The sequence below is a fragment of the Phyllobates terribilis genome, unplaced genomic scaffold (assembly GCF_046119375.1).
Source record: "Phyllobates terribilis strain yellow unplaced genomic scaffold, ASM4611937v1 Scaffold_3__8_contigs__length_932513732, whole genome shotgun sequence".
NCBI lineage: Eukaryota > Metazoa > Chordata > Amphibia > Anura > Dendrobatidae > Phyllobates > Phyllobates terribilis.
In genome coordinates, this window is record NW_027362763.1 from 769,859,705 (window position 1) to 769,877,264 (window position 17,560).

General features: G+C 50.3%; 1 pseudogene; it reads right to left on the bottom strand.

Moving 5' to 3' along the window:
- Window positions 1-274: 274 nt before the first annotated feature.
- The window catches only part of LOC141258627 (tropomyosin alpha-4 chain-like), a 69,199-nt pseudogene continuing 51,913 nt past the window's right edge, over window positions 275-17,560 (bottom strand).

Sequence of the window (17,560 nt, forward strand, 5' to 3'; positions counted from 1 at the left end):
TATTCTTTTTTTTAAACTATTTCTTGGTCACACTATATAAATCTATGCCAGTTGCATGGATTTATATAGTGTGACCAAGTTGTCAAGGTCTTTTCCAAGTGATGCTAAAATCGCTTGGAAAAGCGCTTGATAACCCGCATGCAGAAATGCATGCAAAAACGCTTGACAAACGCTTCTACCTGGCGGGAAAGACGCATGTAAAATCCGCATGCGTTTTTCCCGCCAGGGAGAAGCGGAAAAAATATGCAGCATTTCTGCATCGTGGGCACATAGCCTACTTGTAACCAGAAAACCTAAGTCCTTCTCCTGGTCTGTAATTCCCAATATATTTCCATGTAAATTCAGCAATACGTTTACTGCGGATTAAGTGTATTTGTTTACATTTATCAACATCAAACTCATTCAAATTAAATTTCCATGTTTTTGCCCATTCTTTCTGTAAATTATACAATTTAGTTAAATTTTTACTCTTGTACAAAGTTTTGTGTTTGTGACATCAACAAACACTAACACTTCTTTCTCAATTTCCTCCATAATGTCAATAATTGAGATTAAAAAGAATTGGGCGTAACATTGATCCCTGCGGTGCCCCACTACTGACTTTATCCCATTTAGAAAATGTACCTTTTATAATGAGTTGTTGGCCTCAATTCATCAAAGAAATTATCCAGAATTCTCCTAACTTTTGATGCTTTTACGTTAGTTTCTCCCAGCTCCTCCGAAATCAACAGAGCTGGGGTGGGAAGGGGGCATGACGCCACAGCTTGTCTAATCCATGACAAGCTGTAGCATTCCTTATGCCAGAAATCTTAGTCCAGTTGGGAACAGAAGTAAGATTTCTGGCGTGGCGCATGGATAATGGTGTACCGTCAAAGGCGGCAGGCCACGTGGCTGCTATGGGGCCCGTCCGTCCATCAGCCCACATTCAACTGTATTGGCATCTCAGCACAGCAGGCGCGATGACCCCACTACATGGCGCCTGCTGCGCTGAGATGTGCAGCGCTTCAGAACGCTCGCTGCAGAGACTGGAGCAGCAGAGGAATGAAGAGGAGAGGTGGGTATTTTTTTTTTAATCAGTGAATTCATTGTGGTGGCCATAATACTGTATGGAGGACTATGGGGAGTGCATTATACTATATAGAGGACTATGGGGAGTGCAGTATACTGTAGGAGGACTATGGGGTACATCATACTATCTATATGGAGGACTATGAGATGCATTATACTATATGGAGGGCTATGGGGAGTGCATTATACTATATGGATGACTATGGGGTGCATTATACTATATTAAGGACTATGGGGGGTGCATTATACTATATGGAGGACTGGGGGTGCATTATACTATATGGAGGACTATGGGGTGCATTATACTATATGGAGGACTATGGGGTGCATTATACTATATGGAGGACTATGGGATACATTATACTATATGGAGGACTATGGGATGCATTATACTATATGGAGGACTATGGGATGCATTATACTATATGGAGGACTATGGGGTGCATTATACTATATGGAGGACTATGGGATGCATTATACTATATGGAGGACTATGGGATGCATTATACTATATGGAGGACTATGTGATGCATTATACTATATGGAGGACTATGGGATGCATTATACTATATGGAGGACTATGGGATGCATTATACTATATGGAGGACTATGGGGTGCATTATACTATATGGAGGACCATGGGGAGTGCATGATACTATATGGAGGACTATGGGGTATGCATTATACTATATGGAGGACTATGGGGAGTGCAAAATACTATAAGAGGACTATGGGGTGCATCATACTATGATACTATATGGAGGACTATGGGGTATGCATTATACTATATGGAGGACTATGGGGAGTGCAAAATACTGTAAGAGGACTATGGGGTGCATCATATTATGTATATGGAGGACTATGGGATTCATTATGCTATATGGAGGACTTTGGGGAGTGCATTATACTGTATGGAGGACTATGGGACGCAATATACTATATGGAGGACTATGGGGTGCATTATACTATATTTGGGACTATGGGGTGCATTATACTATATGGAGGACAATGGGGAGTGCATTATACTATATGGAGGACTATAGGGGTGTATTATACTGTATGGAGAACAATGGGGATGCATTATACTATATGGAGGGTGTGACAAAGTCACTGGCTAAGTACTAGATGGGAGATATGTAGCACTAAGATTGATAGCTGCGGTGATTATGCATAGGAAAAAGGTTTCAGCACACGAGTGGGTTAAGCAGCCATCTTGGTGCTGGGGTGATTGAACACTCGTAGAAAGGGAGGAACTCAGAGGATAAAATACACAGCCTTTCAGAGCATTTGGTGTGGGGTGGGCCTGGAGGTGAAAGCTCTGAGTTGTTTCACACATGCTGGATGTATGGAGATTGCAGGTCTGCTGGTGTGAATCCCTTTTGTTAAAGGACATGGAAGCTGGACTCTAAGCCTGGTGGGATAAACAACACTATTGTATGGACTTGTTATTTTATGTTTTACCTTCTGCCAGACAAAGGCTGTATTTACGTTTTCTGGGGACGTGATTTATGAGGACTGCAATAAATCAGCCGCACTTTAAATAGAAACGGTTCCTGTGTCTGCTTCTTTAAGAAGCCGAGTGAGTCCATCTACTACAAGGGTTATGGGGTGCATTATACTATATGGAGGACTATGGGGAGTGCATTATACTATATGGAGGACTATAGGAAGTGCATTATACTATATGGAAGGCAATGTGGGGACAATTATACTGTATAGAGGGAAATGTAAGATCCATTATACTATATGGAAGGTTATGTGGGGACCATTTTAATATTTGGAGGGCTATGTGGGGGCCATTATAATATTTGGAGGGCTGTGTGGGGGCCATTATAATATTTAGAGGGCTATATGGGGACCATTATACTGTATACAAGCAATTATACAGTATGAAGGTTTATGTGGGGTCCATCGTACTGTGCGGAGGGCTGTGTAGGGGCATTATACTGTTTGGAGGGCTAGTGTGGGCCATTATGCAGTGTGGAGAGGTGTGGGGCAATTATACTGCATGGAGGGTAGTGTGGAGGTCACAGGGGATCATACTGTGTTGGGGTCACCATACTTTGCTGGGAGAGTTGAAGTGGGGTTCATTGGGTCATCATACTGTGCATGTGCAAGGCACTTTTGTTAGCATCATACTTTATGGGTGCAATGAAAGGGGAATTTAGGGCTTCAGCAGGAGGAAAATTACTTTACCCCGCCAAATATTAATTATTACTATTATTTTTTTTTGGGGGGGGGGCGCAATTAGAACTTCTGCTATGGGGTCTCATGATTTCTATGTACGCCTATGTGCATAGAGGTGCATGCCACTCTTCAGGCTCTCCTGATTCATTAAGAGTTGTGCACACGTCTGTTTTTTAACCCTTTTGCATATGTATTTATTCCTAACTTGTATTTATTGTGGTGATATCTCAATAGTATTATTCTTTATTCTTAGAATAACAATATTCTATGATGATGATTTATGTCTTCATTTTTAAAATGTGTTCAATTTTTAGAAAATGTAAAATAAAATGCATTTTTATGTATACATTGGGGTTGTGATGATGTGGAGAAAGACTTCATTCCCCTGCTATTTCTAGTGTGATAGTGCAATGTAACATTAACTTTTAATTATACACCCTGTTTGTAATGATGTCACAATAACCTGCATTTTCATTTAGATGTCCAAAAAGTGTGAGAACTCTTTTTTTAAGCTATTTTCAATGCTATTTTTTCTTTTGATGATGTCATAATAAGTGAAGAGAGAATCTGTCTCGGTGCACTTGGCAAGGGTTTTCAGAATGAGTCATGTTCACAATCTCTAAAGTTCAGCAGGATAGCTGTTGGGTGGACAATACATAATTTAATTACCACCTGCACTATCTCCTTCACAAGAACGTAGGTGTATGCACACCGTGGCTGCAGTACAAATGGAAATACCAACACTATGCATTTAACAATATTTTTACACACAAAAAATATGAGGTTCTTAGCACATATTTTGATCTGCGTTTGAGGGTATGTGCACACGATGCAGAAATGCTCAGGATTTTTTCCTGAGCGTTTCTGCATCTCTCTGGCAGGAAAAAACGCATGCGGATTGTACATGCGGTTTCCTGCCAGGGACATGCGGAAATGAAGCGTTCTTCACTTTCATTTCCGCATGCGGGTTGACAAGCGCTTTCCAAGCGATTTTAGCATCACTTGGAAAGTGCTTGTCAACTTCACACTATATAAATCCATGCAACCGGCATGGATTTATATAGTATGTGAATGTCAAAAAATAAAAAATAAATATATACTTTACCCTCTGATGGCCCCCGGTGTCCTGCTTCGCTCGGTCCCGGCTGCCGACAGTGAAGACTTTAGGACCTTCTGACGTCAGCGTCACGTGACCCGTCACATGACTCTGACGTCAGCGAAGGTCCTTCTTCATTCAACCGCGAAGTGCGGGGAATCAAGCAGGAGCGCTGCGCGGGCCGTCAGAAGGTGAGAATATATATATTTTTTATTTTATTCTTTTTTTTTTAATGGTACCTGGGTCTGGATGAGAGTCCTCTCCTCCACACCCGGGTACCATCCGCACATTAGACCGCATGAAAAGCGCATCAACATATACAGTGATGCGGATTCCATGCGGTCTAATGCAAGTCAATGGCGGCAAAAGAGCAGCGTTTCCGCAAAATTAATTGACATGCTGCGGATTTTTGACCGCAGCGTTTACGCTGCGGAAAAATCCGCATCATGGGCACAGCACATGCGGATTTCAATTGGGGAACATTGCTTCCCTTCTACCATGCGTTTTTCATGCGTTTCCGCAACTGCAAAAACGCCGCGGAAATGCATGAAAAACACATCGTGTGAACTCAGCCTGAGAGTCCATTCTACCAGTGACAAGGCAAGATGATGGAAACCTATAGTAAACACAACAGACTCACGTTTCTTTGTGCTAAGATCTTGAATGGACTGGAAAAGAATAGAATCCAACTATACTTTGCTTTAATTAAAACCAGCTGTGGACAGATGTGGGATAGGGTGCACAACCAAAATGGAGGCAGCCACAACTAAACCGAAGTATAGCTGGATCCTATTTTTATCTGTTTCTTGAAACTTAAATACACAGAGAGGTCAGTCTATATTGTATATGTTCTCATCTAAAAAAGGTTTTCTTGTCGTTATCACATGGGCTCACTCACTTTGATCAAAATGTGCAATTTGTGTTTTCAGTGTTTGCAAAAGGCCGTTGCCTTGTGCTTGTATTTACATATGCTCTGTTTTCCATATTCTGTTCATTGGCTTTACAAACCATGTTGCACTGAGATGACGTCATAACAACATCGCTCATTGATAATCTGTGTTCTATAATAGACCTGTTGGTTATGGAAAAAAAAAGCATAAGGCTGTGTGCACACGTTGCGTTTTTGCTGCGTTTTCTCAGTGCAGATTTGTCACAAAACCTGAAGGGTTTCCTGATGCCAGCAAAGTGAATGAAAATCCTGAGATCTCATACACACATGGCTTATTTGTGATTTGCAGATTTGGTCCAGATTTAAATCTGCAGTATGACAATTCTTTCAGCGTTTTGCTACAGATTTTACCTATACTAAATTCTGCACCAAAACTGCAGGTAAAAAACGCACATTTTTTCCCAGTGCTTTTCCTGCCAGGAGATGTAGAAATGGTGCAGAAATTGCTGCACCAAATACTTAATGTGTGCACATACCCTAAAAGAGGTGGATCAAATTATATCATTAGCAAATTAGATTATTTTTAGCAGTTTTACTGAGATTCAGTTTTTTATTTTACCATGGTAAGTCTGCTCTGGGAGAATACTTTCTGAGAACTAATTGATATATTTTTTTCTCATAAATTCACCAACTTGGTGACTATTTCCAATACGTATGCTAATTATATAAGAGCAATTCATTACAGGCTGCCCTGGTCCGACGTCCTGTATGGTTCTCATTGGCAGCTGGTCTGCACTACTATGCCTGACATCCTCAGTATCAAGACATCATGTGTATTTTATGCCATGGCATCATGTGAGACCTTAATCTTAGGCCTCACATGACATCATGAAGGATGCGAGGCCTAGCAAGTGCCAGAAAAGTCCAATGTTCCAGGCCATGGATGCTGGGCACGGAAATGTCACAGGGAACTAGACTGGATCCCGGCAGCACAAATTGAATTGTTCATCTCTAATCCCAATTGGAAGTTAGTCAACAAAATGCAAATCATATGAAAATTTTCCTCAGCTACTGACAGAATTTAGAATATCAATACATACAGAATACTGTTATCAGCCATATTCTAAGACGTCCTTGTGTATTATACAGCCATTAAAGGATTAATCTGTAAGAGGAGAACCTGTCTACACCTAAAGGGTTAATCTACAAGAAGCAGGCATAGATGCTTGTAAAAGGTTAATGCACAAAAGAAGAAATTAATCACAACATGTTGTACACAAACAGAATTTATCTCAGTCACTTTTCTAACAACCTTCTGCTCCATAATACACCGGAATCCATTTTCCATTGTGTTACCTAGTTCTCCTGGCTCCAGCTCCAGTCTCCACAGCAGCTGGTTCTCTCTGCTTTTGTGCACGTTGGGTTACCATGATAAAACTGCGTGCACCTCTGGTGTGACTCTCCTAGGCCTTTTAAGACTGGCTCAGGCAGCTGTGCGCCACCTGAATATTTAGGTAATAAGCCCACTTCCACATGCAGTTAACCTTTGCTGAGCCACCTGAAGAGCACGCCCCTGCTAATCTGTACACTTGGCTTTGCAATAACATGGTGTCTGCTTATACAGCTCTACTCTTCCAGGGTGCTGTTCGCACACTCAGCTCTTTGATACCAAGATGCCAGCTTGCCAACACAGTTCTACGGGTCCAAGGTGCTGCTCACACACTCACCTCTGCAATGTCAAGGTATCTGTCTGCCTATACAACTTTACTGTTCCATGGCACAGTCTGGACACTCAACTCTGCTGTACCAAGATAACCGACTACATAGATGGACAGGATTCTGCAGGTGATCAACTGTCTACGTCGATGGTGTTGACGCGCCCCTGGGCCTGCTGTGTCGTGCGGCATCGCGCGCACGGGGGCTTACCCGGAGCCGGATCAGAGAGGGGTAGTAGTTTCGTGGCGGTGACCCGGTCCGTGCCCAGGGAGTCAAACTGAGCGGCAGTATTTAGCAGTAGATGTTAGAATGTTCGACTACGCCACCCGTTGAATGCGGCTATGAAGCCGCCGCTGCAGGACAGTCCGCTGAGGCCGGTGGTACGGATGTGCAGCGTGGATGGTATAACCCCCAACGGGAGGGGTATGGCCTCAGGGCAGCAGATGTGGATGATAGTGGTAGTGATGGTGCAGCAAGGAAGCTCAGAGACGTGTGGTGCAGTTTCAAGGCTTTTACTCACAGGTGTTGCTCCGGTCACTTCGGCCAAGAGTGACCACCCGAGCCGTGCTGCGTCCACCAGGTGTGGGACTCGGCCAACTCCCAGGCAGTTCCAGAGCGTGGTCCTGAGCTCCCCTCTCTTCCTTCCTACTGGCCGTCCTCACCAGGGACCCACCTATGTCCGGCTTCCTCGGGCCTTATGGGGCAAAACCTCTCTCCGGTTTTCCTGACCCTATGTGGCGTGCCTTCCTGGTGGATGTGGCGAGGGGTTGTGCCAAAGCTTGACCACGACCTCCGGTTCCTGGCTAAGGATGATTTGCCTCCACCAGCTTGGGATCCGGTACCCTTCTCTGCCAACCCTTCACCCGTTTTAGTTCACTCATGGGATCTCAGGGTTCCTTCTGCTTGCGTCTCTGGGCCTTTCCTAGTGTTCCTCTTTCTTCCTCTCTCTGCTTCAGGCCTGGCTCTGGAGCTGGGCCCAGACGGAGCCACAGCTCCCCCTCAGCCCTCTCTGGCTGAGCTCCTCTCTCCACTCCTCCAGGCTGAACAGACCCTGTCTTAAGATGGTGCCCACCTTATATACTCCCTCTGACACCCGAGCCCAGGTCACAATGCAACCAATGGGCTCCTCCTATGCCCAGAGTCCCTCCCCTGACTGCTCCTACACTACTGGGATGTTCCTCCCCCCCTCCCACTCCAGCCAGGGACAGACGCTGTCGTACCTGCACATCTATCTGGTGGGAGTACCGTTGTTCTGTCCCCCGGAAATGGGATGAGTGTAGTGCATGCAACTAGCTGAGCTCAGTCCCACCCTCCATTCTTACCCGGGAGTGGAATACCACACCTCTGGATCGAGGTGCAATACCCCTGTAGCAGCCGAGCCCTCGGGGTGCTACATTCCCCCCTGGTAAATCACAGCACGTCCTCGGGCTGTAAAAGAATAAAACAAAACATACAAAATTTTTTTTTTTTTTTAAAGTGCACTTACATATAAAATATATCAATTTTTTTAGCATAATATAAAACCTTTTCATATAAAACATTCTTGACTAATACGTCCGTGATCCCTGGCCACCGTGCAACTTGTGACCAGGTAAGTGCAACAGTCACTAGAGAAAAACAGTTCTTTATAAAACCAGAAGGGGGCACTTTAGGAAGCGCAACTATTTACAGGGTATGGCCGCTCTCAGTCCTCGGCCAGTGGGGATAGGGGAATGGCTGCTCACAGTCCTCAGCCTGGTAATGGATAGGGGCACACAGGAAACAGTTCTTTAACAGTCCCACACTAGTCCCAACGGGGACCACACTCCATTTAGCAACATGTCAAATACCCATACGGGTAACTTATCTACCGTACTTTGCTTATGCTACTCCCCTTTAGTAGCGATGTCCTCTCCTTGTCTCCTCCTGAGGGTAGTCTTCAGACCCGTCCGGGTCCTCTTGATCTTCCCCATACTGCAACTCCTCCTCCGTCAACCGGTGCACATGAAGGGCGTATGGTCCTTTGGCACACTGATGCCGGGTGAAGGTGACCTCATCACCCGGGTAGAGGTCACGTCCGCGATGTCCCTCCGGCAGGTGGCTCTCGACATCCCTGCGGGTGACAAAGACGTCGCCGGGGGTTCGGTGATCCCGGATAAAGCCCCAGCCGTGCTCCATTTGAAACTTTATTACAGTCCCGGTGGCGCGGGGACCGTGGGCCGCACGGCGGCTTCGTCGGGTCCGGCTTTTCTGCTCCGCGCTTTGGACCTGCAGCCGCTCCTCGCGGACCCGCCTCTCTCGCCGTTCCCTCTGAAAGACTTCCAGTTGTTGTCGGCAACACTCCTCACGTTGGGCTGCGGCCGCCCGGGTCTCTTGGGTGAACCCCATGAGGTCTTCGCCGGTGGGGTCCCATACAAATTGGGCCTCCTCCAGCGGGAGCGGAACAATTTTGGCGGGTGCCGGAGCCGGGATCAGAGGCTCACACAGAGGCCATTCCTTTCGGAGTCGGGGGTTGACGTACTCCGGTGGCCAAACGAAAGGCAGCCCGTCCGGGCTAGTATGCTGCGCAAACAGATCTTCGCCCAGGGGCAGCACTGTGGAGGTTGAGGGCGCGGTGGGGGCAGCGGCGCCCGGATTCACCAGGCCTTGCGACCAGGCCGGTGGCACTCTGAAGGTGAAGGGTACTGTGGAGACGGCGGCGCCCTGGGGTACTCGGCCCTGCGACCAGGCCGGGGGCACTTCCTCTTTTGCCGCGCTCAGGGTCAAGGGGCGTGGCGTAACAGAGGGTGCGACCGCGGCTCCTGCCGCTTGAGGCCTAGTTGGAAGCAGCGGCGGTGCGGCAACGGGCGCGGTGAGTGGAACTTCGGGCTCTGCGACGGGGAGCTGGGGCAGGCTTACGGCTACGGGGCTCGGGGTGATGACGTCCCCATTACCTGCTTCCATCTCTGCGGCTCCCTCCGCGGCGTCGTCTCCGGCCTCCGTTCCTCCTGCACCATCCTCAGGGGCAGACACGCTCCACGTTGCGGGTGGCATCCTCTGCTGGCGGGTTCCAGCCTGCTGGACCATCTCTCTCCTCCACTCGGCCAGTGCTTCTTGCTGCACTCGGGCCATCTTCCGGGCCAAGGCCTCCAGCGCGGTCTGTGCACGCTCCCGATTTCTGGGGAGCTGTGCCAGGATCTCCACCAGGCCTTCTGGGGTGGCGGCCTGCAGCAGGCCCGGACCACGGGGTCGGTACCGCTTGTCTCTTCCTCCATCCCCGGGTGCGATCTGTCTAGACTCCTCCAGGCCGCACCCATCTTCTCTGTTTTGTTCTGTATCCGCCCCCATTGAGGGTGGTCCCGTGGCAACTTAGTGATTGTCAGTTCCAGGGGCAGCCCTCTCACGCTGATGGACATTTCTATCATTGCAGTCTCTGCTGGTGGGGGCGGTTTCCGCTTTTGGCGCCATTCCTGGACCTGGCCCACGATGGGAGGTGGCCTCTTGCCACCCTCTGGCACGCCCACAATGGAGTCCGCTCTGCCAGGGCGGGAAATCGTTTCAGATGGCGGGAATCGTCTCCTTATGGCGGGAAACTCCGTGGATGGCGGGAAAAGGCTGCAGATGGCGGGCAAACGGCGGGAAACGATCCGAGATGGCGTCCGATGGCGGGGACCCTCCGGAATTGGCGGGAGACTCCTTTTTACGGTAAATGTGAACTCTTTTTCAGGCGCGCAGTACCCGGTGGTTGCGGGCACGGAATCCTGCCGACTACGCCAAAGTTGACGCGCCCCTGGGCCTGTGCTGAGTAGCGTTGCGCACGCGGGGGCCTACCCGGAGCCGGATCTGAAAGGGGTAGTAGTTTCGTGGCGGTGACCCGGTCCGTGCCCAGGGAGTCAAACTGAGCGGCAGTATTTAGCAGTAGATGTTAGAATGTTCGACTACGCCACCCGTTGAATGCGACCGCCGCTGCAGGGCAGACCGCTGAGGCCGGTGATACGGTTGTGCAGCGGGGATGGTATAACCCCCAACGGGAGGGGTATGGCCTCAGGGCAGCGGACGTGGATGATGAAACACTCGGAGACGGTGCGGTGTAGTTCAGGGTCTTTACTGGTGGCAAAGGTAGACCCTCCCGGAGTACTGGCTAGCGATCGGGGCCTGGTCAGTCCGCGAGCAGATGGGATCTCCCCTGGCCAGGCGGAGTTGTAGGCCTCCCCAACTAATCGTACTCTTCTGGCTACCTTGCTAGAGGCTGGTAAAAGTAGCCCACGTCCCTGAGTGTACCGTGTGGTGCTCACCCGTATGGCCGGTGACTCGGGGCCTTTTGGTAGCTTCCGCTCCACGTCGCGGTGCCGGTCCCTTGCGTGTGACCGTGCCTTCGGGTTTCTTGGCCAGAGGACCTGAAATCCCCTGCCGGGCGGTTTCTGCTGCGGGGTAAGGATTAGTCCCCACAGCCTCGGACTCCGGGTCCGGTAAGAACTCTTCAATCAGGGCGAGCTCTACAGCTTCCAGCCCCTGACCTCTTTTAGCACAGCTCCCACAGAGCTCCTGATCTTTCTTTCCTATAGCTGCTCCACTACAGACCAGACTGTGTCTCTGTCTGTGTTCTCTGCTCTTTTTTTTTAACCCTGCCTCAGCCCCAGCTTTATATAGGGGAAGTTCTTCCCCTCCCAGGACTGGGCAGGAGGTGTGGCATGCATAGGATGTCTGACCAGGAAACCTCCCACCTGCTCACAGATGTAATATTGCTATTACTGTGGGAACCAGACCCCTGGGGTGCCACATTCCCCCCTAGTGAAATTTAGTACTCCGGGACTAAACATATTTTTGTAAAACATAACAAGTAAAAACAGAAACAGTACAATAAAGAAAAACACATTATGATGGTCACGGCGTGTCCGCAACCGGGTGCAGTTTTTAAAGAAAACAAAGGTGTCCATTTCACCAAGAAACAGGGAGCCGTAACCAGGTAGGGGTCTGTCCTACCCCGAGTCCTTAACAGTCTTTAGTCCATTCCTGGGTTACGCTCCAAACATATGTACAAAGGATTCCGGATAATCCATAAACGACACCTATAAACTAACTAGAAATACACAATTATTTACAAGTAACAGAAAACAGGTAAATACAAATAAACAGTCTAAACACTTAGATCCTCCAACGTACGGGTAACTGGCCTCTAGTGGCTCTAGTGGACCTACGGAGCTGACTGACTGGTCCTGAGCTACGGGGTGTAGGAACTGTCAAAGATAAACTGGGCAGCTGTCTACGGGCTCTTTGGCTCACTAGGGGTACGGCAGGCTCACTATAAGCAGAGGGTTGATCCTCCTGGTCTGCTTGTGTGGGGTCTTCTGCCTCCTGGACCGGCTGCTCTTCCAGCTCTACCAGTTTCTCCGTAGGTACTTGAGATGCTGGTTGGAGGAAGGTGAGGACGGGTACCACAACTGCGCCATTGACTTGAGTCCAAGACCGAGGGAAGTCTCCGAGCACAGTACTAACCATATCTTCCCTTTCCTCTGCGCGTCGAGGGTCTTCTTGTTCTTCTTCAGGGCTTCGTAGCTGTTCGGGACACTTCTTCAGGTGATCTCGGGATACAATGGCTGTGGTTTCTCCTCCATCCTTACTGATTATGCAGACTTTCGGGTTCTCATGGCTTGAGGGCAGTACGGTGTACGGGTCCTTCTCCCACTGGTCGTCCAACTTGTGGAGGCGTCTCTTCCTCTTCAAGACCTGCTCTCCAGGTACCAGGGGGACAGCGGGAGCATACTGGTTGTAAGTCTTCTCCTGTCTTTCTCTAGCTTGACAGAGACTTCGCTCCACGCTCTCCTGTACTTTCCGGTACTGCTGCTGCCTTTCTGTGTCCCAGTCTGCTTCTGGTGAAGTGTGCTCGGGTGTCAGGACTCCCATCTCCAGATCAACAGGAAGCTTACCAGGTCTTGCTCTCATTAGGTAAGCCGGGGTACAGTTGGTAGAACCTACCGGGATGTGGTTGTATAGGTCCACCAGATCAGGCAGTTTCTCAGGCCACAGACTGCGTTCCTCCAGGGGCAATGTTTTCAGAAGATCTATCACCACCTGGTTCATTTTCTCGCAGAGCCCATTGGTTTGCGGATGATAGGGTGTTGTTCTTATCTTCCGGCAGCCATACAGAGTACAGAACTCCTGGAAGACTTCCGCTTCAAAGGCAGGTCCCTGGTCCGTCAGCACCTGCTCCGGGTATCCGTGTGGACGGCAGAAGTGCTGCTGGAAGGCTCTAGCTGCTGTTTGAGCCGTTAAGTCCTTGACCGGGACCACCACCAGGAATCGGGAGTAATGATCTACGATTGTGAGGGCGTAGACATACCCAGATCTGCTTGGAGCCAGTTTCACATGGTCCAGGGCTACCAGTTCCAGTGGCTGTCGGGTGATGATGGGCTGCAAGGGAGTCTTCTGGCTGGCACGGTCCTTCCTTCTTAGGTGGCACGGTCCACAGTCTCTGCACCACCTCTCGATGGTTCCCCTCATGCCTACCCAGTGGAACCGCCCGCGCAGCAGGAACTCCAGCTTCTTCCACCCGAAGTGCCCAGCTCCGTCGTGGTATGCCTCCAGTACCATAGCCGCGTCTCTTCTTGGCACCACTACTTGCCAGATCAGTTCATGCGTCCGGGAGTTAACCATTCTGCGGCACAACTTCCCCTTGTAAAGGAACAGTCGACTCTTCTCAATCCACAGTTGCTTGGCCTCCTCCGGAGCGTCTGGGTCAAGGCGGGCATCTGGCTGAGTCAGCATCTCCTTCACCAGCCGGACGGCGGGGTCACTGTCTTGCGTTTCCGCCCAGTTGTAATGAGGTAAGGGGTTGAACGTAGCGGATTGCTTACTCCTTACACGGTGGGAATACTGGATAGTCCCATGCCGGTGGAACACGGGAAGTTCAACCTCCTCCAGTTCCTCTGGATCTTCCCCCACGTCCGGTAGGTTTGGCATTCTGGACAAGGCATCCGCGTTGGTATTGGAGCGTCCTGCCCGGTATTTGATTGTGAACTCAAAGTTGGACAGGCGGGCCATCCATCTCTGCTCCAGGGCACCGAGTCTTGCTGTGTCCAGGTGTGTCAACGGGTTGTTATCCGTGTACACGGTGAACCGGGAAGAGGCGAGGTAGTGCCTAAAGCATTCGGTGACTGCACACACCACTGCCAGGAACTCTAGCTTGAATGAGCTGTAATTCTCAGGGTTTCTTTCGGTGGGTCGCAGTTTTCGGCTGGCGTAAGCAATTACCCGTTCTTTCCCCTGCTGGATCTGGGACAGTACGGCTCCTAGCCCGATGTTACTTGCGTCGGTGTAGAAGATAAAGGGCTGGCTGTAATCAGGGTACGCCAGGATTTCATCCCCCGTGAGGGCCATCTTCAGCTGGCGGAAGGACTCTTCTTCCAGCTTCTCCCATCTGAAGGGTGGCTTCTGGTTCTTGGCCTTCCGGGACTGGCCTATCAGGAGGTCCTGCATAGGAGCTGCCTTTTTGGTGAAACCGGGAATGAATCTTCGGTAGTAGCCTACCAACCCGAGGAACTGCCGCACTTCCTTTACGCTGGAGGGGCTTGGCCATTCCTTAATTGCGGTGATCTTATCAGGGTCGGGAGCCACTCCGTCAGCACTCACCACGTGTCCCAGGTACTGCACCTTTGGTTTCAGGAGGTGACACTTGGAGGGTTTCACCTTTAGGCCGTAGTTTGCCAGGGCTTCGAACACTTCTGCCAGGTGTTTCAGGTGGTCCTCGTAGGTCTTGGAGTAGACGATGACATCGTCCAGGTATAATAGGACCGTCTCGAAGTTTCGGTGTCCCAGACAGCATTCCATCAACCGTTGGAAGGTTCCGGGTGCGTTGCAGAGTCCGAACGGCATGCAGGTAAACTCTCTAAGTCCCATCGGGGTGGTGAATGCGGTCTTCTCCCGGTCCGCCTCTGCTACAGGAACCTGCCAGTACCCGCTAGTGAGATCCAAAGTAGAGAAGAAGTTAGCAGATTTTAAAGCAGCCAAAGACTCCTCTATCCTTGGTAAGGGGTACGCATCTTTGTGTGTGATACGGTTGATTTTCCGGTAATCTACACACATTCTCATGGTGTTGTCTTTCTTTTTAACCAAGACTAGTGGAGCTGCCCAGGGGCTACAGCTATCCCTGATTACCCCAGCCTCCTTCATGTCTCTAAGCATCCCCTTGGCGTGTTGGTAGTGTGCAGGGGGTACGGGTCGGTATCTCTCCTTTATGGGAGGATGGTCTCCCGTGGGGATGTGGTGTTCTACCCCCTTTACTCGCCCGAAGTCTAACGGGTGTTTACTAAACACTCTCTTGTACTCTTGAACCACCCGATAGACTCCCTTTTTCTGGTGTGAGGGAGTGGAGTCAGTACCCAAATGTAGTTGCTGACACCAGTCCTCTATTGTTTTCTTAGAGCCGTTACCTTCCTCTGGTTGAGATGGAGGCAAGGGTTCCACGGACTGTACAGAATTCTGGTTTATGGTGAACAATTTAGCTAGTGTGGCATACCGGGGCAGGTGTACTTCTCTCTTCCCGATGTTTATTATGCGAACGGGCACCCTCCCATGGCGTACATCAACCACCCCCCGTGCTGTCAAAATGGTGGGCCTACTGTCTGAGTAGACGGGTTCTACCATTGCTTGGTAGTCTCTACCTCTTAGACCAATAGCTGCCCGGCACCAAATCATCATTTCACTTTTTGGGGGCATGGCAATAGGGAAAGGGTCACACATTCTCACGCTTCCAATCTCACCACCGGAGAGTTCCACCTATTGCCGTCGCATCAGTGCCCGGATCTCTTTTTGGAGCAGTCGCTGCTGGCCGGAGCTGGCGTTCTTGGCAACCTGCTGTAAAATGAAAATCACCTCTGCAAGACAATTTTCAATCACATTAGTTCCTAGCGTTATCTTTGGGTGACTCTCGCGCTTGTCAATGTCTACAATGATCAGTCCCTGTGCTGCCAGTTCGACTCTACCGATTTTAATGGTCATCTCTTTGAATCCGATCTGTGGCACGGGTTGACCATTGCTGGCGATGATACTCAAGTCGTTGTCAGGGTAGCGGGTTATATCCGAGTCATTCCAGTACTGCTTGAAGAGCACGTACGGGATGGTGGTGACCTGTGACCCGGTGTCAAGTAGGGCACTCATAGGAATGCCATCCAGTACCACAGGCAAGACTGGACGTCCTCCCACATATTTGTCACGCCAGTTCGATGGGCCTGGTGATCTTATTCCTGGGGGTTGACCCTCTACCCCAGGTTGTGCCAGTATAAAGGACAGTACCTTGCCATATATCCGGGTTGATTGCAGCGGCGGCAAATGGGTTGTCCGTCCTCGTTGTATCGGTCGCTGGGTCTTCCTCTGGCCGGTGGGGTCCTCCTTGGTCGACGCCACGGGATGTCCTCCGGGCCGGATGCCAGCTGGATCTTCCCTGGAGCAGAAACCTGTAATGACTGCACAGTTCGGGTTAGCGCGGCAACGCTTTTAGCTAGCTCTTGGACCTGATGGTGCAGGTCTGGAGCCGGGTCATTGTTCAAAGCCTGCGCATCAGCTCCCACAGGCCCTGCCGACAAGGGCGCCGCCTCCTGGTGGTAAGCGGTAGTAGGGCGCCTGTGGGTCACAACGCCACCCGGTGCCGGTTCTCGGAGCACCCGGATGGCTCTGTCCTTGAACTGTGCAAAGTCCAGATGAGGATCCTGTAAGGCCATTGCCCGCAACTGGGTTCGGTGGGCATTGCAATATAGTCCCTCTATAAATTGTTCGGTCAACTGCCTGTCCTCGTTTCCCACGCCGTCAGGGTCGGTCTGCTTAATGGCTCTCAGGGCCTCTTGTAGGTTTAAAGCATAGTCTCTTATATTCTCATGTGCTCGCTGTTTGCACCCGTAGAATCTAAGCTTAATCTCAGCTGAGGTGCGGGTATCAAAGGTGTCCTTCAGCCGGGTTAATATCCCTGCGACAGTCCTCCTCCCAGGTGGCCAGGACTTTACCTCCCTTTGGGCTGCCCCGGTTAGTTGGGCCACCAGGATGCTCACTTTTTGCTCTTCTGTGAGGGGGTACACCTGGAAGAGGCTATCCAGCTTTTCTCTAAAGTCATTCAGGGTATGTGACTCCCCTGAGTACTGGGGTAGCCAGGCTGCCCCCGGGATATAGGGCATAGTGAAAGGCATGACCGCAGCAGCGGTGGCGCTGGCGGTGGCTGCGGCAGTGAAGCTCTCCTCCGTATCCGACATCTTCCTCCCCCCTAGTGGACCGTGGCCTACCTTGCGATGATCCTCTTCCGTAGGCCGCGGCTCCGCAGTGGATCGTCAGGGTCGAGGACCTTCCGTCGCGCTCCTATGACGTCGGCGTCTGCTGGGCTCCTTCCAGGACCTTACGCAACGTCCGGACGTGAGGCGGGGCTTCAGTTCTCGCGGGCTTTTCGGAGTCCACGCCCCTCTTCTTCCCGCGCGGCGTCTTCAAGATGGCGTCCAACGGCGGGAAAACTCCACGGATGGCGGGAAGAAGGCAGAAGATGGCGTCCAACGGCGGGAAAACTCCACGGATGGCGGGAAGGAGGTAGAAGATGGCGTCGGATGGCGGGAATCTTCACCACAGGTAAGTTTAAAAGTGTCTTTTTCAGGCGCGCAGTACCCGGTGGT